The sequence below is a fragment of the Muscardinus avellanarius genome (genome assembly GCF_963383645.1).
Source record: "Muscardinus avellanarius genome assembly, chromosome: Y".
Lineage (NCBI taxonomy): Eukaryota > Metazoa > Chordata > Mammalia > Rodentia > Gliridae > Muscardinus > Muscardinus avellanarius.
The window spans coordinates 5,174,131-5,199,177 of NC_137809.1; the positions used below are offsets into that span (position 1 = coordinate 5,174,131).

The window sequence follows — 25,047 nt, forward strand, 5'->3', positions numbered from 1 at the left end:
GAGTCTGCTGTAGCTAAATGGTGGCATATGGGTCTCCACAGTAATGGAGAGCCCATTGGCGATGGCTACCCAGTCATTTTCCAGGATTCATTCATATAGAGATGAGGACTACTGGGCTTTATGATTTAGTGGCTTTAGGCCATCATCTTCTGAAGCCCCACTGCTGGGTGCCATAAGGTAATAAATTTCACTTACGCTCGCAGCAGTTTTGGATATTTTTCTAAACTAGCTAAAAAAAGGAACTTCCCCTGACATCTCAAACCATTACATTACTAGAGATTGAACCCAGGGCATTCTACCTCTGAGCTACATCCCCAGTCCTACTTTAGCTTTTATATTAAAATAGGATTTTATTAGGTTTATGAGAGTCTTGCTATTTGTTGAGGCTGTCAATAAAATTGTGACCTTATTTCAGCCTCCCAAATACTGAGATCATAGGTGTGAGCCACTATTTTCAGGTTTTCATGAGGTATTTAAAAGCCAAAACTTACAAATTGTTTTTACTTAAATCAAAAAAACCATTGGAGCACCCCATATTATTTAATTTCTAAACAAGTTAGTCTACATACTGCATGGAAGCAAAGAAGCTACTAGAGTTTTTTTCCACTCTTTTTATTAAGGTAAAAATGATCTTGGAGGCCCAAATGTAAGACAGTCCCAGCAGGCCATGCCTGACCATGATTTGGCCATATGTAGCTGTAACCTCACAAAGAGTCCACAGGCACAGGCTATATAAGGACTTGGCTGTGGTTGGGGATTTATCTGGATACGGGAAGCTATTGTGTGGTAATCTTCAGATCTTTGTCTTAGAACTTGTGTTGTTTTGGATTCAGATTGCTTTGAATTTTGACATTGAACCTCTGGATTTTGTATTTTGGCATTGGAATTTTGGATTGTGAACCTTTGGATTTTGGACTTTTGGCTTGAATTTTTGGCTCAGGACTTTGGATTTCAGATATAATAGGCTTTCTCTTTAACTATTGTGGACTCAATGGCTAGTACAATGGAAGATATGGAGGTGAGTCCATGCATCTCAACCAACAAGCCTTGGAAAGAGGCCCTCAAAAGCAGAAAATTGGGGAGGGAACCTTTGGCATCATCCACCTGGCCCACCATATCCTCACTGAGAAAGAGGTGGCTGTTAAAATATTAAAAAATTGAAGAACTGATTACCCTTCTTTACTTTGGAGCTGGAGGTAAAGATGGTAAAGCATTGTCACGTGGTCTAGTTCTACAAAACTGCAGAGACAGCAGACAGTAATTTTTATTATGGAGTCAGGATTTGGAGACAGCTGCCCATTGGCCTGACAGAGGAGAAGGCCCGGTGGCTGTTCAGGCAGATCCTATGGATGGTGCATTATTTCCTTCAAGAAGACATCACCAAAGAATTATCTATAAGGACAAGAAGCCAGACAACATCCTGCTTGACTGGGAGGCCAATGTTAAGCTCATGAATTTGGGCTGACCCTTAAAATCAAGGCTGGGCACAAGCTCAAAACTTTATTTTTATTTTTATTTTTATTATTTTTATTTTTATTTTATTTTATTATATTCATACATATTGGTGTAAAAAAACTTGTGTGTACATACAGTAGAAGTGTATTGTATACTTACAAGGTGTCTTCAGGCAAAGGAGGCTACTGATATGTACACCAACAGGTAATGCACTCCAGTGTTTTTGTTGTATTCTGTATTATGTTGCTTTCAAATAATAAATTACAGTTGAATTAATTTGTAGGTGTATGTGATGGATAGTTAACTCTGTACACTATGGAATGAATAACTTCTCCAAATTGTCATATCTCTCAACATCCTGGGCCCTGAATTTGACAACAGTGGACTCTGGCACCAGCTAGAGTGAGATTCTCCAACTCATAACAGCACTGAACTGTGAAATCACCAATGGGCAGCAACTCCAGTCCTTCTATGATGCTCTTCATTCTGTACCCTGAGTTCTACCAGGACCAACCATAACACTCCAAGGTGGATATCTCAGGCCAAGGAATCCACCCCAAATATTTGCTCACAAGTCTCCTCAAGAGGGAGCTACAATTACCTCCTTACCTTTCCACAGATCCAGGAAACATCATTGATCAGAAGTACACTGTATATCAAATACAGAGACAATTAACCAAACCAATATGGGACATCCTTTTCTGATCCAGGATGAATATTCTCCAGATTGTCATGAACTGCTCCCCAAACACTTGAACCTCAGGATATTGCGGGCCACATGTTGACTGGCATTCAAGCCACACTATACTGGCTACCTATGTCCAAAAGAATGACTGATTACCCAATGACCACTTACCAGATAGTGCAAATGAGGTAAGCCAAGGTGCACTTCAGCTTAGGCAGGAACATCAGGTTTTCAGGCCACTGCTGTCCCGACATGTTCTGCCTTCTCTTTCCCCCCAGCGTGGAGATCCAGTGAGCATTTTCATCTAGCCTTCCCTTCATGCTCTCTGAGGATTCCCTGGCCAAGGAAGACACAGAATAATGGCAGAAGTAAAGCAGGAGAGACAGCCTACCAGCCACTCCCCTGTAGAGTTCAAAGGAGGGTAGACACAGCCAACCTGTCACTCTCCACCTCAGCCTGGAGAAGCATATACAGAACATGCCTGATATTAGCAGTGGAGACTTTGAGAGCAAAGACATGGACAGGCCCCTGCCTTTCTCCAGCCCCATGCAGAGGAGACTGAAGAGAGCTTGTCTGTTATTCCCTTGCAGAACTTGGAGGATAATAGACAGAGCCTTCCAAGCTATTCCTCTTTATATTACCAATTAGAGCAACCTTGCACCCAGCATGACCCTCCACCAAGCCAGTTGTTCTTCCAGGAGGTATTGGGACAAAAGGACTCACACTCCAGCAGACAATCCTGTTGTGAACCTGTGGCAAACACCATGTACAATAATCAGGGCTTAAAAACAGGAAACCCAGATACTTGTGACCCAAATCATGACCTATTGCTGTTGCCTACTGGCCCCAAAGATTAGCCTTTGATCTGTCCAAGAAGACACAGCTAAATGACAGCAGAAGTACCCTGTATTATATACTTACCATGAATCTCCAGTGAAAGTGGGCCATGGAAATATACAATGCTGAGACCCCTGGAGAAACTGGGGCCTGGTTGTAATGCCCTGGGTCCTGGGAGGGGTCAAGCGGGGCACACTGGACCCTGGAAGAGCCAGAGCCTGGGTCGCAGGACTCTGGGTCCTGGGCCAGACCACGTGGAGCATGCCAGACCGCTGGAGGAACTGGGGCCCCAGTCACAAGGCCCTGGGTCCTGGGCGGTGGTCAGGCAGGGCATGCTGTACCCCAGAAGAGCTGGGGCCCCTGCGACCTGGGTCCTGGGCTGGACCACGTGGAGCATGCCAGACCCCTGGAGAAACTGGGGCCTGGTCACAAGGCCCTGGGTCCTGGGCGGCAGTCAGGCAGGGCGTGTCAGACACCCTGAGAAACCAGGGCAAGGTCGCAGGACCCTGGGTAATGTGCAAAATTGCGCAAAGCATGCCAGACCCCTGGAGAAACTGGGGCCCGGTCGCAAGGCCCAGGGCCCCGGGTGGGGGTCAGTCAGGGCACATTGGACCCCTGAAAGAGCTGGGGACCAGGTCTCAGGACTCTGGACCCCATACAGAGTCATGCAGAGCACAATGGACCCCTGGGGAAACTGAGCCCAGGTCAAAGTGCTACTGATTGCCTGATTCCACAACCTCCTCAAACCACACATACTGTCTTCTCTTATTAAAAAAAAAAGTTAAAGAAAAAGAAAAAAAATGGAGAGGGGTCAAGAAGGTGGTGGCAGATGCCAGGATACTGGAGATGCAGACAAAACTTATCCAAATGAACTGGAACTTTTTGGAAAAATTCCCCATGAAGGAGGACCGCTTCTTCTCTACATTCTTAAGAATCTTGGACATTACCTGTAAGAAGAGAGTTTAGCAGAGACCTAGGAGAAAGGTGATCTGAGATCTGATCAGAGATCTGATGCATTACACCTGGAAACTTTGAAATAATAACCCCAGAGGCAGAATGCTACCACCACACACCCTCAAGAATGTAGGACAAATGGTTGGATGAAGAGGGTGCTAAAATTGGAGCCTGCTGAGAGGTGAGGCTGGCAACAGACATGGCAAAGCTGGAATTGGAGCCTAGTGTCAGGCAAGGCCAGTGCTAGGGCCTCCAAGGCCAGGATCAGAGCCTGCTGAGGGGTTAGGCCAGTGCTGGGGCAAGTGAGCTAGGGATCAGAGCCTGCTGTGAGGCAAGGCCAGTACTGGGACCTCCAAGGCCAGGATGGGAGCCTGACAAGGAGTTAGGCCAGTGCCAGGGCCAGTAACGCTGGGATTGGAGCCTGTTGAGGCAAGGCCACTACTGGGGTCTGCTAGGCCAGGATCAGCACCTGCTGAGGGCTTAGACCAATGCCAGAGACAGCGACCAGCATTGGAGCCTTCCATAAGGCAAGGCTGATACTGAGGCCTCCAAGGCCTGGATTGATGCCTGCTGAGGGGTTAGGCCGGTGCTGGGACCTCTGAGGCCGGGATAAGAGCCTGCTGTGAGGCAAGGCCAGTGCCAGGGCCTCCGAGGCTGGGATCAGAGTCTTCCAAGATGTTAGACCAATGCTGGGGCCAGCAGCCAGGCTTGGAGCCTGCTGTGAGGCAAGGCTGGTGCTGGGGCCTCCGAGGCCAGGATCAGAGCCTGCTGAGGGGTTAGGCCAGTGCTGGGTCCAATGACAAGCATCAGAGCCTGCCATGAAGCAAGGCCACTGCTGGGGCCTTCAAGGTTGGAATCAGAGGCTGCTGAGGGGTTAGGCCTGTGCCAGGGCCAGTGAGGCCAGGATCGGAGCCTGCCATGAGGCAAGGCCAATGCTGGAGCCTCTGAGGGCAGGAGAGGAGTCTGTCAAGGGGTTAAGCTGGTTCCAGGGTCAGCAAGCCTGGGATGGATCCTGCCTTGAGGCTAGGTCAGTGCTGGGGCTGCCGAGGCTGGGAATCAGAGCCAGCCAAGGGGTTAGGCTGGTGTGGGGGCCAGCGAGGCCAGAATCAGGGCCTTACATGAAGCAAGGCCACTGCTTGAGCCAGCGAGGTTTGGATCAGTCCCCTGGGTAGCCAGGCCACTACTGGAGCCATCAAGAGTGGGATTGGTACTTGCAATGCTGCATGCACAGAGAAATATCACAGAAAATAAAAAGCAGATGCTTCCCCTAATCAGCAATAACTAGGAGGAAAGGGGCAACAGGAAAAGTTTGAATTATAGAAAGGGTCCTATAGTGAAGCAATTAAGGTAACCAATCAGAAGGTATGAAATAGGGGAGGATGGAGCCTTCTTAAAACGAAGGAGGTACATAAAGAAATGTATCAAAGTTAATCACCAAACAAACATGCAATTGAGGGAGGGGAGGCAATGGGATGGGGACTGGATGAGGGCTAATTGGATGACATGTGTTTGTATATCCTTTCAAGTCTTCTATTCCAATGTGACATATGATTACAGTGCACCAATTAAACTAAATTTAAAAAAGCAATATACAATGCCAATCAGGTAATGCACTACAACATTTTTTCATAGATGCTTGTAATGCATAAATATATTTTAAATAATAAATCTCAATTGAATGCATTTTTTAGTGTAATGGTTAGATAACTCTGCTCCCTGTGGGATAAATAACTTTTGCTGATTAACATATTTCTCAGCTCCCTGAGACCTGACTTTGAGCACAGTGTTCTCTGAAAGATAGCAACTAGGGTGAGATGATTCAACTCATGACTTTGGACAAGCTGCAAGACCATAACGGGGCAGCAGCTGCAGCCCTTTTGTGGTGCACTCTGTGCCCTGAGTTCTGCTGGGACCATTCATAAGGCTCTGAGGTAGACTTTAGGGGCCTGAGCTTGCTATTCCAATATTTGTTCACAAACTCCCTCCCTGCTGAAGAACAGGTCATGCAGGGGTGCTTGCTTACCTTTCCATTGATACACAAAACATCATTGATTGCATGTTCATTGTGGAACAGAATTAGAAGCTATTGCCCAAACCCATCAGAGCTTAATATTAAGTATTACATAATTTCAAGGTGTCTCCATCAAATGCAGACTGCTGAGATGGACAGCAAGCAGGAAACACACTCTAGCACTTTTAAATATATTTGTACTGTGTCACAATTGGATGGCTCTCTCTGTGTTACAGTGTGATGATTAGTTAACTCTGTCACTGTGGAATGACAAACTTCATTTATTTATAATATTTCTCAGCTCCCTCTGACTTTGACCACAGTGGACTCCAACAGAGTGGCTACAGTGAGATGCTCCAACTCTTTGACTTTGGGTTGAGTCATAAGAGCACTGCTGGGCAGCAGCTGCAGTCCCCCTGTGGTACTCTCCACTTTATATCCTGCTTCCTACCAGGACCAAGCATAATCCTCTAAGATGAACATCTGGGGCCTGGGCATCCTCTTCCATTCTTTGTTCACAAATTTTATCTCAAGATGCCACCTTAAGGAGCTGAAGGAGCAGGCCATGCAAGGGGCTATGAGGTGCTCACTCACCTTTCCTTTTACACAAAATATCATCCAACATCTAATCCCATCTGGCATACCTATGGCTGAGTCAGGGTGAGTATTCACCAACTCCTCATGAGCTCTTTTAACACCTGAATACCAGGATCTTGAAGGTTATATGTCACCTGGAGTACAACCTACATTGGACTTGACTCTGTGTACAATGAATATTTTACCTCAAAATAGCCACCTACCATATGTTACAAATAGCGTGAGCACTATAGTTTAGGTGGGAGCATCCTTTATTAAGTTTAGGTGGGTTGGTCCTTTATCTACAGAGAGAGATACTCTTTCTTTCTAACTCAAATTGAAGAGCCAGTGAGAATTATTTACCTGCCTCCCTCCCCCTTCTTGTTCTATGAGCATTCGCTAGGCAAGTAACACACAGAGTCAGAGAAGAATGGAGGCAGGAGACAAAGCCTTCCTACTATTCCCCTGTGAAGTCTGCAGGAGAGTAGAGACAGCTAACCTCCCACTCCCTTGCCCAGCCTGGAGAAGAGTAGAGAGAACTTAACTACTATTCCATAGGGGAGACTTTGGGAACAAAGACACAGCCAGGCCCTCTCCTTTCTCCAGCCCCACCAAGAGGAGACTGCAGAGTACCTACCTGTCATTTTCCTATGCATCTCAGATAAGAGTAGACAGAGCCTGGCTGATGTCCCTCTGTGAGTCTCCAGTGAAAACACCCCCACTCACACCACAGCTCTCTAGTATGGACTTGAGTCCCAAAAGTCAGTTGTCTTCACAAGAGCTATTGGCAAAAAAGATGCTCCCTCCACTGGGAAACCCTGTTATGAACCTGTGGCCACCAGCATGGACAAAAATCAGGGCTGATATTCTATTAGCCCCTACAAGATTCTTCAAGCCAGGTCTTGGTCCTTAACTCAGGGTGCTTTATCAGCCCCTACAGAAAAAGGAAAACAAAACAAAATGTTTCTTTAAAAATATCCCTGAGAAGCCAGTTTTCATGGCACATGCTCATAATCCCAGCATTTGGGAGGCTGAGACAGGAGAATCACAGTTCAAGGATAGCTTCAGCTACTACTTAGGACCTTTGCTACTCAGTGAGACCCTGATGCAAAATAAATAATAAAAACTAGGGCTGTGGGTGTAGCTTGGAGGCAAAATGCTCCTGGAATTCATCCCCAGCACAGCAAAAATAATTCCTGAGATGCTACCCCCAATAATTTTTTTTGGTACTCTTAAAATTTATATACTCAATTTTATAAGCACACCAAATGTGATGTGTTTATGCATGTGCGTGTGTGTGTGTGTGTGTGTGTGTGTGTGTTTGTGTGTGTGTTTGTTTATTTGAGGACAGTAACTAGGTATGAAACATTTAGTTGTTAACAAGATATATATGTATAAATACACACACATAGATAAATACATTTTTAGCAAGGTTTACTGTAAAAAATGTGTTAATGAACAGTTTTTATCTTCTTTAGGTGAAGCTTTTTTATTTTAATTTACTAGTATGAACAGAAAAAGTTTTTTCTTATTTGAAGCAAGGGTTCCAACAAAGAGAAATATTTTACTATACCAATTTTAAGAGAGGAGGGAAAAGAAAGTGAAACCAAAGGGATCAACAATCTCTTCAAGGAAGTAATAGCAGAAAATTTTCCAGACATAGAGCAAGAGGTCGTTACGCAGGTCCAGGAAACGTATAGAACTCCCTTTAGACAGGATCAGAGAAGAGGGTACCCACGCCACATAATTGTCAAAATGACCAATGTGGAACCCAAGCAGAGAATCTTAAAGGCAACAAAAGCAAAGGGCCAAGTGACATTCAGAGGCAAACCACTTAGAATCACTCCAGACTTCCCAAACCAAGTCATGAGAGCCAGAAAGGCTTGTAGTAACATATTCCCAATTTTGAAAGAAAACAACTTCCAGCCAAAAATTTCCTACCCAGCAAAACTTTCTATCAAATTAGATGGAGAAATAAGAAGCTTCCATGACAAACAGAAACTGAAGGAATTTATGTCTTCAAAACCAGCACTAGAGAAAATACTCAAAGATATTAACTACAAAGAAGAAATAGGTAACACACATCAGAACTAGAGAAACAAGATTTTCCATCCAACAGACAACCAAGATTGGTTATCTGTGGAGATTCATTATTTGTGTTAGTCTTTTACCTATCTCTAAAGGGTATTGTTTGCCTTTATTGTTGTTAATTTTTAGGATTTCTAGTTGGAATATTAATATACCTTCAGATATAGCATTTGGAAATATTTTATCCCATTCTATTAGTAACTGTTAACTCTGTTTACAATGTCTTTGGATATACAATATGTTTTTTATTTTTTAGAGAGTTTGTATACTCTTCTGTTGCCTGTGCCATTGAAATCATAACCAAGAAATCACTGCCAATTTCAATGTTGTGAGGTTTTATGACCCAGATTTTCTTCTAAAAGTTTATAGTCTTAAGATTTATATTTAGGTCTTTTATCTATTTTGAGTTAATACTTGTATATGGGATTAGGTAAGGGTCCAATTTTATTCTTTTCCATGTAATTATTATGTTTCAACAATATTTAGTTAAAAGATTATTATTTCCCCCACTAAATGTTCATGAAAACCTTGTCAAAAATAACTTGACAATATAGGGAAGAATTTAGCTCTAGGCTTTTATTTAACTCCAATGGTTTATATATCTGCCTTTAGAATAGTACTACACTGTTTCAATTATATTAGCTTTATATGGTTTGAAATCAGAAAATATATATCTTCTAGCTTTGTTCTTTTTCAAGATCGTTGTGGGTACCTAAAGTCTATATTCCATATTAGGATAGATTTTTTTTCTCAAAAATAAATATATAAATATATGATAGTTTCACCTAAAAAATAGAAAAATAGATTCTCTGGTAAGAAAGAAAGCAAAAAGAAATATTGAAATGTTATCTTTAAGTCATCAAAAGCTTGGTATCAGACAAATGAAACTGTTATGTTAGATTATCATTTTTAATTTTTGATAAATTGCTATAATACTAGATGTCAATCACTAAGCCAAGCATGGGAGGGAGGGATAGGAGAGAATGGGGTGGGGATTGGGTGGGGACTGACTGGGCAATGTGTGCATGTATGTCTACAAAAGTATGTATCCCACTATGATGTATGAATACAGTGCACCAATTAAAAATAAAAAAAATAAAAGTAAAAAAAAGAGATAGAATAAGATTTACTTATTTCCCCCAAATATTAAGTAAAATATACAAGAAAATAAATTAACACACTTTAGATAAGGCAAAATCCTGAAAGTGTCCTCGTGTCAACAATAACTTCATAGGCAGACTCGCTTAGCTGGAGCACAAGTCATTTCTATAAAAACAGTTTAGGGCTCACATTTATAACAAAATCCTAGAAAGTCAAGAGTTTGGCCAGTAAGATATGTATCAGGTCCAAATTTTTGGTGTTTTAATGAAGGTAGCTCCTATAACTTTTATATTAAAGTTGTATTCCTTTAAAATGTGTCTCAGAAAACACCATGTGTCTCAGAAAACATCATGGTTCCCTCTAACCCATGGTGGAGGGTGCCTGAAAATGCTGGGAAATCAATTCTCTTATGTGTGTTTTTCCAAACTAGCAACAAGTTCCTTCTGACCCAAGAACAAGGTGTGTTGGCCTAAAAGGGTAAGCTCTGTCTTCTGTATTTCGAAGCACTCATTTTCTGAGAATTTGTTTGTCCAGGAAAAAAGAGAGACAGAGAAACAAAGAAAAAATACCTTTTTTATATGTCTCATGGCTAATGATTGGTTTTAGAAGCAACACTTACAGCAACAGAAAGCTAAGAAGCCTATATGAAGTCCTGGAATGAAAGAAAAGGGAGGAAAAAAGAGGAAAGAAGAGGGACCACACAAGCTCTTGGATGTCACCTAAATTCAGAGATACTTTTCAGGCCATTAAGGACAGCATCAGCTTCCACCTTCCTTGCCATTTGCATCAGCACAGCTGGGAAATTTCCCCTACCATTCACAAATTATGGAGTCATGTCCAGAAAGTAGACTAACTTTATGTTTTTTTGGTCCATGAAAATGAAGGACAGGAATTTCACACACACACACACACACACACACACACACACACACACACACACACACACACACCACTACCACCACCACCATGAACAACAACAGCAACACACAAATAATGCATACACAAATATAAATAAAATAATGACTTGAGTTGACTCACCAATGTCAATGTCTCTGAAGCTTCCTTGTTGAGTCACCAAATTTTTTGTGACTTGAGAAAAAAATAATAATTCCAAGAAAAGTCCTGAGTAGTTCCCAGGTTTGGGTATGGAAAGCTCACCTCAGAAATCTTGGGGTCTTTGGTTTCCATGTTGAAAAAATGGAAGTCAGCACATGCCAGTTAGAGAAAAAGACAGGTTTTATTTAGAAAACTTATGTATAGATGTTCAAGTGTGAAAATGGGCCACCTCAAGAGTAAGTGAGTTTATTGAGGTCTTTGCAATGCTTTTCTCTTTTGAAAACAAAGAAAGATGACTGGCTGGCTCATGTTATCCGGAAAAGGTGAGTGAGAGGAAGACATATGACCTGGGGTATTGCCAAGCTGACTTTCTGCCATGCAGAGGTAATGCTGACATTTTGTGCCAACCTCCCCAATTTTCTGGAGTCATGTCTCTTCTGAGAGGCTGTGCAGCTGCTCTGGTGAAACAGAGAGAAAAAAATCTTTGCTGTCATGTCTAAATCCTCTTGGTCTCTCTGAAGTTGATCTGCCAATGTCCTGTCTTCTGGGACTTGTCGATGGCCATTACTTCCCCTCACTGACACTTTCTTCCCATGTGTGTCCCAGGCCCCAAAACAAAGCCATCCCTGGAGCCAGAACAACCAGAATGCACTTTGCTCCTACACCAGGAGTCAGTCATAACTAGTGTTTTTTTCTCAGGCTCAGGTTAAGACTGGTTCTAGGTCCTGGTCCCAGTCCCAATTTGGCAATTTGTATGGTTCTGTGTGCCTCAGAGTGGCTGGTCTATATTGTTTCCTTCCTACACACATCATGATAGAAAGACACACAAGCTGAAACTCCCCTCAGAAATTGCTGGTTGCTCTATCCCAGTAACACAAACACACACACACAAAAAAAAAAAAAAATAGGAAATGTATTTTAACTCCAAAAGTGATTTCTGCTCCCAAAGCAACTTTCGTGGTTTAATGATAAAAATATATTTCTTTTTTCTGTACTTTCTTTTGTTTTTTTTCTTTTAAATTTTTTTATCGGAGCATTATAATTCTACAACATATTGGGATGATAGACTTGTGTGTACAAACATATACTCATCGCTGATTTAACCCCTACCCAATTCCCACCCCATTCCTTCCCCATCCCTCTCTCCCTTGCTTGGCTTAGTGATTGACTTCAATATGTTTAAGTACATTGTGTGTTTTAGAGATTTTCCTCTTTCCTTCTCCTTTCTCCTCCTTTAAGTTGCCTTGTTTGCTCCTCTATAGGATTTCCTCTTTCAAGAGTTTCTCTTTTTTTGTGTGGTAATGAGGATAAATTAGCCCAGGAGCATTCTATCTCTGAGCTATACACTCAAGTCCTTCCTATGTTTGGTTTCTGAAACAGGATCACCTTAGGTTTCTTTTTTTATATTTATGCATTTTTATTACTTTTATTGGTGCATTGTAATCATATATCACATTGGAATACAAAACTTGAGAGGATATACAAGCACATATCATCCAATTAGCTCTCATCCAATCCCCATCCCATTCCTTACCCCTCCCTCGATCCCATGTCCTATTGGTGATTATTTTTGATATATTTGTTTACATACCTCATGAGTTTTAAAGAGGTTTCATCCTCCCCCATTCCATCCCATCTGATTGGTCAACTTAATTGCTTCTTAATAAGGCCCTTTCTACAACTCATCCTCCTCCTGTTACCCCTTTCCTCCTAGATTTGCTAATTAGGGGAAGAATCTGGTTTTTATTTTCTGTAATATTTCTCTGTGCATGCCGTATTGAAAGTTCCAATCCCACTCTTGATGGCCCCAGTAGTGGCCTGGACACCTTGAGGACTCTGATCCCGATGTCGCTGGCTCCAGCACCAGCCTTGCCTCATGAGAGGCCCTGATTCTGGACTTTCTGGCCCCTGCACCAAACTAACCCCTTGGCTAGCTCTGATTCTGGCCTTGGAGGCCCCAGCACCGGTCTTGCCTCACAGCAGGCTCCAATCCCAGCCTCACTGGCCCCAACACCAGCCTCACCCACCGGTGGGGCACTGGCTATATTTCTGAGGTTGTCCTTGAACCTGTCACCCTCCTATCTCAGTCTCCCAAATACTGGGATTATAGTTGTGCACCACCAGGCCTGGATAATAATATACTCATCTGTGTGCCTTCCTTTTTCTTCCTTCTTCCACACTCCTTGTCTCTTTTTTCATCTCCCATCTTTCCCAGGAACCTTAAGCCTAATTACATTTTAATCACCTAGGACCAATATATAATGTCTCTTGGTAGCCTCAGGTTTGAAGGAACTGATTTTGGTGTCATTCTACACATTTTCCCAGAACCACCTTCTCCCCCTGCATTCAGGACCACTAGCATCAGCCAACTGGCCTGCAGCTTATTTTCATGCTCTTCTTGGATTGGTTGATGTAAAGCTAATGGGGAACCTAACCCTCCATTCCCAATTTCCTTTTAAGGCTCCACTTAGTCCATAAGGCTGGAAGTCTGAGACTTGGCTCTGCCTGGGTCTGTGCAACTATTCCTCAAAAAAGTGCCAATGGGCAATCTCTCCTGTCTTGGGGTTTGGAGATCTACATTCAATTCTGGTGTGGTGGAGAATACCTAATACTCTGAAGCATAAGACAGAAAGATTGCAGGTTTGAGACCAGCCATGGCAACTTAACAAGACCTTATTTCAAAATTAAAACAAAATAAAATTGGCCATGGTGTATTGGCCAGAAGTGGAATGCCCCTAGGTTTTATCCATAAAACATACACACACACACACACACACACACACACACACACACACACACACATTTTTAGGCCCTGACATTGCCACTGACAAAATCGTGTAATCTTCAACAAGTCCCAGTACCTCTCAGAGACTTTTTTTCCATCTCTATAAAATGGGAATAAAACATATGATGAAGTCATTTGAAGAATCTCTGTTGTTATTAGTATAAACTCTCAAAATCTTACTTTTTAAACTTACTAGCAGATGATCCTGTGCCACTAGCCTGGTTCCATTTCCCCAGTTTCTTGGAATCTGAATAGTAAGTGAATAATCCAAATAAGTGCACAGGTATAAAATATTTAGAACACTGATTTGTGAGCAACTGTGTAATAAATATCAGCTATTATAGTAATGTCCATTTAAATATTGTGTCAAAATGCTGTTAAACATTACTATTGCCTAATGAGTTTTGAGAAACATGCAGGGAAAATCAACCAAGCACAGTTCTGGGTTAGGAATGAAGGATCCTAATGAAGTGTGCTCGTAGGAAAGAACCTTGATCTCGCTAAGCCTTGGGGTCTTCTGTGAGTGGTAACAACCACACTATTGTCCTCCACAGTAGAGTTTAAGATCTGCCAACAGCATGTATTTTTAAAACACCCTTTGAGGAAAGGGGTGACATGAGACAGTGCTGTCTTGGCAAGCTGTAGGATTCATCTTCTGCTGCACCTGATTTTGGATGCAGCAAAGGCTTACAAAATTTCTGGAGAAGGTGAGCTAAGCAGACACACTGGGTGGTGCTGCCCAGGCTTGCATATTTAACAGAAAATGTCTCACAAGTTTATGGCTACAACTTTTCTGAGGGGTCATTTAGGATGATCTATCACTATTCTAGAAGAGCACATAATAGTCATACTTAGTGCACAAGCCAATAATCTCAGTACTTGAGACGTTAAGACAGGAGGATCTCAGGTTCAATGGTGTTTTTTTGTGTGAGCTGGGAGTTGAAATCAAGGGCATTCAACCTCTGAGAAACATCCCCATTCAATTTTTTATTCTTTTATTTTGAGAGGATGAGTGCCTTGCTATGGTGATAAATGGTGTCTTAGACATTTCTCCTTTATTCAACTAAAGTTTGTTGAACAGGACAGGAAAATTAAAACTAATAGGCATCTTGGTTCAGCTTTAACAAGTCTTTATTACAAAACCAGTAGGGAAAGTGAGGTAGATGATGGCAAATTTTCTCTCTTCAGATATTGGTGAATAAAATAAAGCAAACATAATTTCCTTTACAAAGCATCAGAAATGTTTTTATGTAGACTTATAGTAAATATGGAAAAAGAGAAAGTAAATGATGATGAAGAACAAGACCCAGAGAATTCCTTGTACTTTTCTGAAAATTTTAACCAACTCAAATTAGTGAATACATATGGACACCTTTTTCCCACTAGTTGCCAAAGTCTCTAGTTAGGCAATCTGATGAATATGAAAACAAAGATGAAAAAAAAAAATGAGGAGTGGTATCAATTTCAAGAAAAGAAAATGGAAAAAGATTGAAGCAAATTTCTTCTTTGGGCTGCTGAAAAAATTGGCTTACTACAGTATGGACACTACTTTTGTGAAGGCCACTCTTGTGAACACTAGGTATGAGGATGAGTATACCCCTCTCCATTGAGCACCCTACATCAAACACTTAGCTATTGTCCATGAGCTTATAGCACAGTGTGCAGATGTTTATGCAGTGACTGTGGATGACCACTGCACAGTGCTTGCAAGTGGAATAATACCAGAGTGGCTTCTTCATTGCTTTAACATGATGAAGATATAAATGCCCAAACCAAAGGCCTCCTGACTACCTTGCATCTGATGCTGGGAACAGAGACAGCAAAGATACCTTCAAGCTTCTCCTGATGAATTGTGACATCAAAGCAGATCTGAAGAATCACTTGGAAGAAACTGCCTTTGATATTTCCAGGTGAATAAGTGTCTATAACTACTTCCTTGAAATTGTAGAAGGCTGTACAAATTCTTCACCTCAGTCTTAATGGTCCTAGTAATTTTAAGTTTCTAAGTATCAGTGTCTCCTTTGTGAGAGTTGTAAAATATTTTCATAATAAAAAGTTGACATAAAAAATCTTACTACAGAAATCCATTGGTACTCATTATAATGTACTTCAAAGTAAATTGTGTGACCTTGATGTTATAATATATTGGAAAGTTATTTAAATATATCTTAATGATTTCTGTGGAGTTTGTAATTGTTAAGTAAATGTACCTTAATATTTACTTAAAACTTGACACAGCACAGACACTGAAGATATTTTTGGTACTGACACAAAAAAATTTATTTTTAAATATACTATATCCTGGATCTTTGTTGAATAGTATATTGACATGCATTTATATAAAACTTCCAAGTTTAATTTAAAATTCTTAAACATTCTGGTGTAGTTAAGTTGTTTTCTCTATATTACCATAGCCAGTTGCTTTCACTTTATACAAGAAAAAATTACATATTAGCAACTTGAATTTTTTTTTTTTTTTTTTTTTGTGTGTGTGGTACTGGGGATTGCAACCAGGGGCATTCTGCATCTGAGCTTCACCCCCAACCCTATTTTATTTTGAAGTTTGAAACAGGGTCTAAGTTGTGGAAGCTCTAAGTTGTGTTAGTTGCTGAACCTGCCATCATCCTGCCTCAGCCTCCCAAGTACTGGTGTAGGCTACTGCTTTAAGCTGGAAACTTAAATCTTTATAAGTTAAAAAAAAAAAAAAACAGGAAAACTGTCTTCTTTATAATATAGCCCATTTTGGAAAACTGTTAGCTAAGTATTTAATCCAATGGATGATAGGTACTGCCACCCCTACTACAATTCACAATTATTTGGAAAGTCCTACCTCACCCTGGTCAACATGATCCTTATTTATATGAGTTAGAATGGACATTTTAGACATGCACAGAATTTTATTCTTTGTTCCAAGAGATCATAATGTATTTGATATCCAGCTAGTTTTATCTCTCTAATCCTGCTGATTTGAGCTCAGCTCATAAAATCTCTTGAGTTCACCAAAAATGTTGATTTTTCCAAGGTCTTCATTTTATACAAACCCCATCAAAGGCAAAGTGATGAAGGATAAGGAATTCTAAGTGTGAGGGATTGATTTCTTTTTTCTTTTTTTCTCTTTCTTTCTTTCTTTCTTTCTTTCTTTCTTTCTTTCTTTCTTTCTTTCTTTTTTTTTTTTGTGGTACTGGGGGTGGAACCCAGAGGCTTTCTACCTCTGGGCCATACTCCCAGACATATTTTATATTTTATTTGGAAACAGGGTCTCACTAAGTTGCTGAGAGCCTCAGTGAATTGCTGAGGCTGGCTTTGAACCTGTGAGATCCTCCTGTCTCAGCCTCCTAAGCATGGGGATTACAAGCATGAGCCACCGCGCCCAGCATGAAGGATTGATTTTTAAATTGGGACTAGAACAATCAGTTGGCTCAGGCTCTTAAAAAGAATTACTGCCCGATATGGTGGCACATGCTTATAATCACAGCACTTGGGAGGCTGAGACAAGATGATCACACAAGTTCAAAGGCAGCCTCAGCTATTTGGTGAGGCTGTCAGCAACATAGTGACACCCTGTTTCCAAATAAAGTATAAGAATGGGTCTGAGAATATATCCCAAAGGATAAAAGGCCCTTGGTTCCACCCCTTGTGCCACCCCAAAATATACAGTGTGGACAGTGACAAAAATTATAAATATTGAAGAAAAATGAGGTATAAATTTTGACAAAGAATTCATAGGAAATAGAGAAGAAAAATCATCATGCTGGAACACATGCTGGAGAGCCTGAAAATGGTACTCTTCCCCTTTCCATACTCCAGCTCTTAAATATATTTTGCATTGGTATATTTTTATCAGCATTACTAAGGCAATGGGCTAGTAACTTATTTCTGAGGCAAGTAGTGCCTCTTTGTCTCCAGAAAGTGCACTAAGTGCAGAAGTCAGTGATCTACCAGCTTCTGTCTATTGTATTTGGAAGTACTGGTTGCTCATCAACTATGAATGCTTTGAAGCAGCACATGGAATTTACCTTTTTATACGCAGGCCAGTTCCAAAAATAGGGGAGGTAAACAGTGACACTGGTTGCCTCTATGTAATTTTAGGGCTAAAGGCTTCAATTGTATCTAAGAATGTAAGGCTAAATGCTATGGTCTTGCATGACTGTTACCATTTGGGGGATCTGGCCCCAGGAACATTTGTTAGTCTCCTTGAAACAATTCTCATAAAAGTGCAGATTTTTGTCTTGAGCTAAAGATAAATATGATATATCCAAGACTCTTGCAGAAGATTTAAAGGAGTTTATTAAAAAGATAGAAATAGAGAAGACATTTACATCTCCATACAGAAGAGCATGAGGGAGTGGTCAAAATGAATTCACCAAATATTACTGGATGTGGAGTATCTTTATAATCAGTCTTCTAAACCCATGGCAGGTAATTTGATGTGTAGATAACCTGCCCTGTCTCCAGCCCTACACTACAGAAGATCTTAAGTTGCTTATCTCGAGTATGGGATTTCCCCCACATTTGCAAGGAATTTTACCTCTCTTTAGAAATGTAAAAAGGCCCTAGGCTCTTCAACTTCTTCTATTTCCTTGCTATTACTCATGTCTCATGGAAATCTATAGTTTATCCTCAGATCTTCTGGCTTATTTTAGTACAAAAGGCATATTTGAAAATTAAAAATATTTTCCAATATGGGTGCATTAATACATTTTGAAGCCTATTCCCAGTACTAGTACATAAAGGCCTTAATTTTTTTAAAATCCTTACTGTGGGTTAATCATTACAACAAATGGCTAAGAGAGACAGGAGCTCTGCATTGTAACAGCTACTGCCCCTCCCTGCCTGAGTTCTTTCTCTGCACCCAGGCTCTGACTGCCTTTGCATTTTCGAACTTAATACCAAAGCAATTTTCCAATACTGGCATATTTGCCTCTTTTTCTTATAACTTCCTGACACCTGTCAGGCCCAAGAAAATGGGGACAAAGAAATCAATAGAATTCCTTTCATGCTGAGAGGTGACAAAGTGAAGGCACAGCCTTGAAAGTGTGAGAAATTCACTTTTGAGGGTTAGATCAGCCAATATTTGAGGTGTCCATGGCTGTCCAAGTGGCTCCAGCAAATGTTCTTCTGGAATATTATCTGGAGCACCATCTGAAGATTGATGGCTTTAACTTTGCTGAAGACAAACTTAAGCACATAATTTAGTAATTATGGGCCAAATATAAGTATGTGTAGAATGACCTCTAGAGGTTTCAAAAGAGGTAGGCTTAATGAAAACTTACTGCAAGCATTTTACCTAAAGTTTATATAAACCTTCTTTATCACATATGTAATATTTTATGAACTTTATTTCTTACAAACATTTCAGAAATGTTTTGTGACTTGCCTGAAACCTTTTTATTTTTATTTTTTTTTATTTTTTTTCTTTAAATATTTTTATTGGTGCATTATATCCATATAACATATTGGGGTAAAAATTTGTATGTACAAATATATACTCATCGCTGATTTAACCCCTACCCAATTCCCACCCCATTCCCTCCCCGTCCCTCCATTCTTTGCTTGGCTTAGTGATTAACTTTGATATGTTTAAGTACATTGTGTGTTTTAGAGATTTTCCTCTTCTCTCTCCTTTCTCCTCCTTTAGGATTTTGCTCCTCTATATGATTTTCTCTTTCAAGAGTTCCTCCAATGACCCATTTCTCCCTAACTCTCACATATTAGGGAAAACATCTGATTTCTTTTTTTTTTTTTTTTTGTGACTGACTAATCTCACTCAGCATAATGTCCTCCAGTTCCATCCATTTCCCTGAAAATGATGTAATTGAGTTTTTTTGGTGGCTGAGTAAAATTCCTCAAAAAGACCCCAAAGGCACAACAAATTAAAAGGAGAACCAATACGTGGGATTTCATGAAACTGAAGAGCTTCTGTTCAGCAAAGGAAACTATGAAGAACCTCAATCGAGAGCCAACAGAATGGGAGAAGATTTTTGCCATTTACACCACCGATAGAGGACTCATATCTAGAATATACAGAGAACCTTTTAATTTTTATCCTAGCCATTACTTTTTCTATTTTGGACAATCCTAGGATAAACCTTACTTTATACAAAATGCTTTTTTATTTTAATATTTTTCTTTATATTTTCCCATAACTTTTCACACTGACACACTTCAACTCTGTCTCTTGCTTCTACATACAAGCTGACCTCAAAACAATGCCATTTAATAATGTTGTTTTTGCAACAACAATTTAGAAACTCATTTAATGAACTCAAGTGTTACTTTAGGCCTTATAAAGTTAAAAGCATTTTAAAACACTGCATTCCCTCAGAATCTAGTGCGTTTAAACATTTTTTCTGCCAAAGGAAAAAACCTTTAAGGCAATGCATATTTAAGGCAATGCATGTTGCTGACTTTTAAATTTTATGGCAGCCTGGACAACATTTTAGAGGTTTACTTTGCATTGAGGACTAGTTGAGATAAAAATAAAAAACTTAAGCTTCAATTTATCAAAGAACATCCAGAAAAAGTGAGAAAAAGAACAGCTTAAGTTTCTACTTTTGGGGCTTTTCTGGAAGAATGAGATAAAAGTTGTATAATTTTAAATAAGACCAAGGGAGAGGCTTGTACACAAGTCAGTTTTGTTTCCTAACATTCTCTCTCTCTCTCTCTCTCTCTCTCTCTCTCTCTCTCTCTCTCTCTCTCTCTCTCTCTCTCTTTGCAAAGGAGCTGGTGTCTGGAATAATTAAAAATGGAAAAAGTGGAGTCTACATTTTTCTCCTAAAATTTAAAAATTTTTGGTGCTACCAGTTAATAAAACACTATATTTTCTAGAATATTCTTATCTGCCACAGGCATATTGTAGCTAGCAGAGCTAGAACCTAAATGGTGGGAGAACCCTGTTTCTCATTATTTCTCAGCTGGTTGTATTAGGTAGGTGTGGATAGGAGCCTAAAACTGCCAATTAATCAGAGTTAGCTACAAACAGATTTTTTCTCCTAAATTTTGTACAGGGAACCATTAGCAGCATTTGATATGTTAGGTGACAAAAGAAAGGATCCTAGAACATAGAGGACATCTCCTATAGTAATGATGTAGGCAAAGCAGATTGGATGTTAATATGGTGACAATAGGACCCTGAGAAGTCAAGGCCATTGGAGCTGCACCTAGAGTGGCCCTGGCTCTCAGAAGCAGAGATCAGACTCCAACAGTCCTGGCTCAAAAAAGGAAAGCTCAGTCAGGCTCCAGTGCTCAGGCCTCTGGAGGCTGTGGCCCTCAGGAGGATTCAGGGCCACTTCTTGGATGATTGTTGGGCTTTGTCTACTAAAGGCAGTTGTCAATGGCAATGCTTGAAGGGTGCAGTGACCAGAAGCTAGCAGACTTGCCTGCCTGGCTATCTCATTTATCACCTGTCCCTATCCTTAGCTGCAACAGGAGAGACTCGCTGCTGCATAGCAATGGGTGAAGAATGATGTCTTTTCTATTTTGGGGTTGTCTGGTAGTGGGTTATGGGTATGTCCCAGAGTTACCTTTTTACAGGTCTTTTTAAAAGAGTGACACATCTTAGATGAGGGCAGAATAGATGGGCACTAATTTTAAGCCTCACTATAAAATAATGGGTCTCCTTCAAACCTCATTAAGGACCACATAGGCAACAGGCAGTGAGGATCGTAACCCCAAAGGGTGTAGATCCCAGATCATGACTGGTAACCATTGAACCCATTTGTATACACGAGGAGGTTCAAAGACTCTTCTTATCTTCCCTACACTATGTAAAGGGTTTCTTCCTGGAGAGCATTCAATTCTTGACTATTTCCTTGATCTAGGGGTCCTCATGAAGCTGAATTGCCTCTCAGATGCTTGATGGTCACAGTCATCCTAGGAAAACTCATATCATTCCCAGGAAGGCACATACCTATTGGGGTGCAGTGGTATTAAGACCACCAGTGACTTGCCTGGAAATAACTTTTAGAATGCAGTGGCAAAGGGCAGGCATGGTGGCGCACGCTTGTAATCCCTGCATTTTAGAGGTGGAGACAGAAGGATTGTGCAATTTCAAAGCCATCCACACTGGCTTAAGTGTATCCAAATATAAATATAAAAAATATGTGTCTGGGAATGTAGCCCAGAGGTAGATGGGTTTCCAGGAACCCCAGTTCCACACACAAAAAAGGCAGTGGCAATAAACCACCATTAGGTGATAGTGTTGCTCTGCAGTTGTTTTAACACTCTATAGCCAGAGCTGAAGCTGCTACTGCTCACAAAACCAGAATCATGGGACCAAATCTCCCATAAAAATGATTACTTAAAATTTATTATTAAGGAACTTATCCCTTTGAGGTCACCACAAATGGTATGGTCATAAATGGCACTTTGGGCTCTTTTCCTTTTTTCAACTAAATTTGTTAAACAGGAAAATTAAAACTTAATGGGCAGCTTGGTTCAGTTTTAACAAGCCTTTATTTTATAATCAATAGAAAATAGAGAAAATTAAAGGAGCATGCTGGCCACAGGAAAATTGAACTTCATCCCTTCTGGGACCCCAGCCATTAAATATATTTTGTATTGGTATTGTTTTATTATCATTTCCAAACCAATGAGCTAGTAACATTTTTTAGGCAGGTGGTGCCTCTTTGTCTCCAGACAGTGCACTTGCTAAGTGCAGAAATGAATAATATATCTGGCTTCTGTCTCTATTGTATTAGGAAGTATTTGTTGTCCATCAACTATGGGTGCTTTGAAGCAGCACATGGAGTTTAAGTTTCTTATACCCAGGCCATTTCAAAAAGGGGAGGAGGTAAACAGAGGCACTGGTTGACTCTATGTATTTTTAGGGCCGAAGGCTTCAATTGTCTCTAAGACTGTTAAGGCTAAAAGCCTTAATTTTCTTTACATCTTACTATAGGCTAATCATGAAAACAAATGGCAAAGAAAGAGAGGAGCTCTGAATTGTAACAGCTGCTGCCCCACCCAGCATGAATGCCTTCTCAGCACTCAGACTCTGACTGCTTTTTACATTTAGGAACATAATACCAAAGCAATTTTCAATATCAGCACAGGATTCACTAAGTACCTGAGGATAGCCATGGACCTATGATCCTCCTGTCTCAGCCCCCCAAGAAATTAAGAAGGATTTTTAACCCCATAACTTCTATGGTAAGAGGTGCTTAGGCAGTCTAGGGCATGCACAGTGAAGGCATAATAGTCTGAGCCTTGCTCATGACTACAACTCCCAGCAGGCCTCGTGGTCCCAGCATAGGCATCTATGACTGGTGACGCATTTCAGGAGCACAAGGAATTTTAATGGACAACCTAGGGATGAGGTTTAATGTTCTAAATATATGAGCCCGTGGGACCTCCTGTGCTGATGGCATTCATGCTGGCAGAGTTCCACATAAAATGTGTGTGGCCCCAGACACAGTTCTGTGCCCCACATATGGAGAATCATGAAGAGCAGGAAATGCAGCATGTACATAGATCACTTCTGGCCTCACCCTGTTTCCTCTTGGGGCCTCCACATTAATAAATTTAACCCTAATTAATCCCCGCATACCTATGTGTAAGCATCACACTCAGCATCCCCCATCTTTCTCCTTCTCAGTGGGGTTGCATCTCAACACAATGACCATGGGGAAAATCAGAGCACACACACAGCATACCACACAAGACAGATCATTGTATAATTGCAGCCTGGTGCTTATGGCATCTCAGTGACTGAGGCATCATGGCTTCATCTTCTTTGTGTTTGAAAATGCCCATCACTAAGTGATGTGGAGAGAGCATGAGGCTTCTCCACACTTGCCAGAATGGCTGCAGATCCGAGGGGAGAAATAGTGAGCACTGACAGAAACTGGGAACACTGCGAGTTATGGTGCACCACATGTCCCATGCTCAGGGACACACCCATTGGAGCTGCCCAGGTGTGGCTGCCAGAAGGACTCTCAGTGGCCATAGCAGCTCTTTGATTCACCACTCCAAAGTGGAAGGTCCCACATGCTCACACAGGAACCTCCACAATCCGGTCCCCTCTGCCATCTACTACACACCTTTATCTGATCATCACTGTCTGGAATTCTTTTCCATCATTCCTTGGCTCATACACAAGCCTGTCCCACCTGCCACATGATCCAACTCAGGGTGAGCCAAGGATGCAGTCCAGGTGAGGCAGAAGTGCCATCAGGGCAGCACACCACCACTAACCACAGCAGGTCCTTCTTTTTTCTCTCTTTCTCGAGTGCAGAGAGCTAGAAAACTGCTCATTCCACAATTTTCTTACTCTCAGTGCATTCCCTTGAATAGGAAGACAAAGAGTCAGGGTAGAAATGGAACAGAAGATGCAGCCTGCAAGCCATTTTTCTGTGGGGGGAGAGTAGTTACAAACTTCCTGCAACTCCACTGCCCAGGACATTGGAGACATAGAGAATAGAGACCCATCCTTTTTCTCCTGCTGCCTATCACTGAGAAGAGAGTGAAGAATCTGTTGGATCAAACTGGACAAAGCCTGTGCAGCCCAAGTGAAAGGATGCCCACTCTCAGTATCCAACAGCCTGCACAGTGAAAGCCTGCCAAGAAAGAGTCTGCCCAGTGAGAGCCTACCCAATGAGGGCCTGCCAAGTGCCAGGCATGCTGGGGCATTCTTGGGAGTCAGAGACAGGAGGATCACACTGGTTTGAATCCAGCCTCATTGTCTTAAGAGACCATGTGTGTGTGTGTGTGTGTGTGTGTGTGTGTGTGTGTGTGTGTGTGTGTGTGTGTGTGTGTGTGTACATATGGTTTGGGAGTGTAGTCTGAAGGTATGGAGGTAGAAGGGTTTCCAGGAACCCCAGTACCACCAAAAAAAAAAAAAAAACCTGGCAAGTGAGTGCCACTGCACCCTCTTCCTCGGCATCTGCGCATGCATGAGCCTGTGTGCATGACAGGCTAAATGCTTAATGAAAGCAAAGCGCACATGACTGGCTAAATGCTTAACAAAAGCAAAGCCCCGAGGAGGGAGTGTTATCTCTGGCCAGATTACTCCTTGCTCTTAGATATATAAGCTATTATTCTTTTGGTAATGATTCTTTTAACTTTCCACACAAATTTTTCTGGTGATGTAAAAAATTAAAATATATTAAACACCCTCAGCTTTGCTGTAATAAAATCTAGTCAGAATTCAGGTGCTGTATTAGCATTCAAGCTGCAACAATTACAAATGCAGAGTTCCTCTCTGTTTGACCTTCATTCTAATCATTAACCTACAGTAAAAGCTTTAAGAGTTAGCTGAAGCCATTAGCCCTAAAAACTTGCAAGGGAGGCAACCGGTGCCTCTGTTTACCTCCTTTCCTTGTGATCTGGCCCAAATATAGAGAAAATAAACTTTGTGTGTGACTTCAAAGCAGCCTAGTTGATGAGCAGCCAATACTGCCCCATACAACAGAGCCAAAAGGTAGGAAGATTCTTGACCTTAGCACCTAGTGCGTGCTTGCCCAAGGGGGGAGGCATAACTAGCTAGAGAAATGGGTATGT

The 25,047-nt window shown here is 41.3% G+C and overlaps 1 pseudogene across 1 annotated transcript; it reads left to right on the forward strand.

Moving 5' to 3' along the window:
- The first annotated feature begins 14,980 nt into the window (after window positions 1–14,980).
- LOC308279518 (ankyrin repeat domain-containing protein 49-like) lies at window positions 14,981–15,528 on the forward strand (annotated as a pseudogene). The gene has a single exon. The product of its transcript is annotated as an ankyrin repeat domain-containing protein 49-like (transcript).
- Window positions 15,529–25,047: the final 9,519 nt, after the last annotated feature.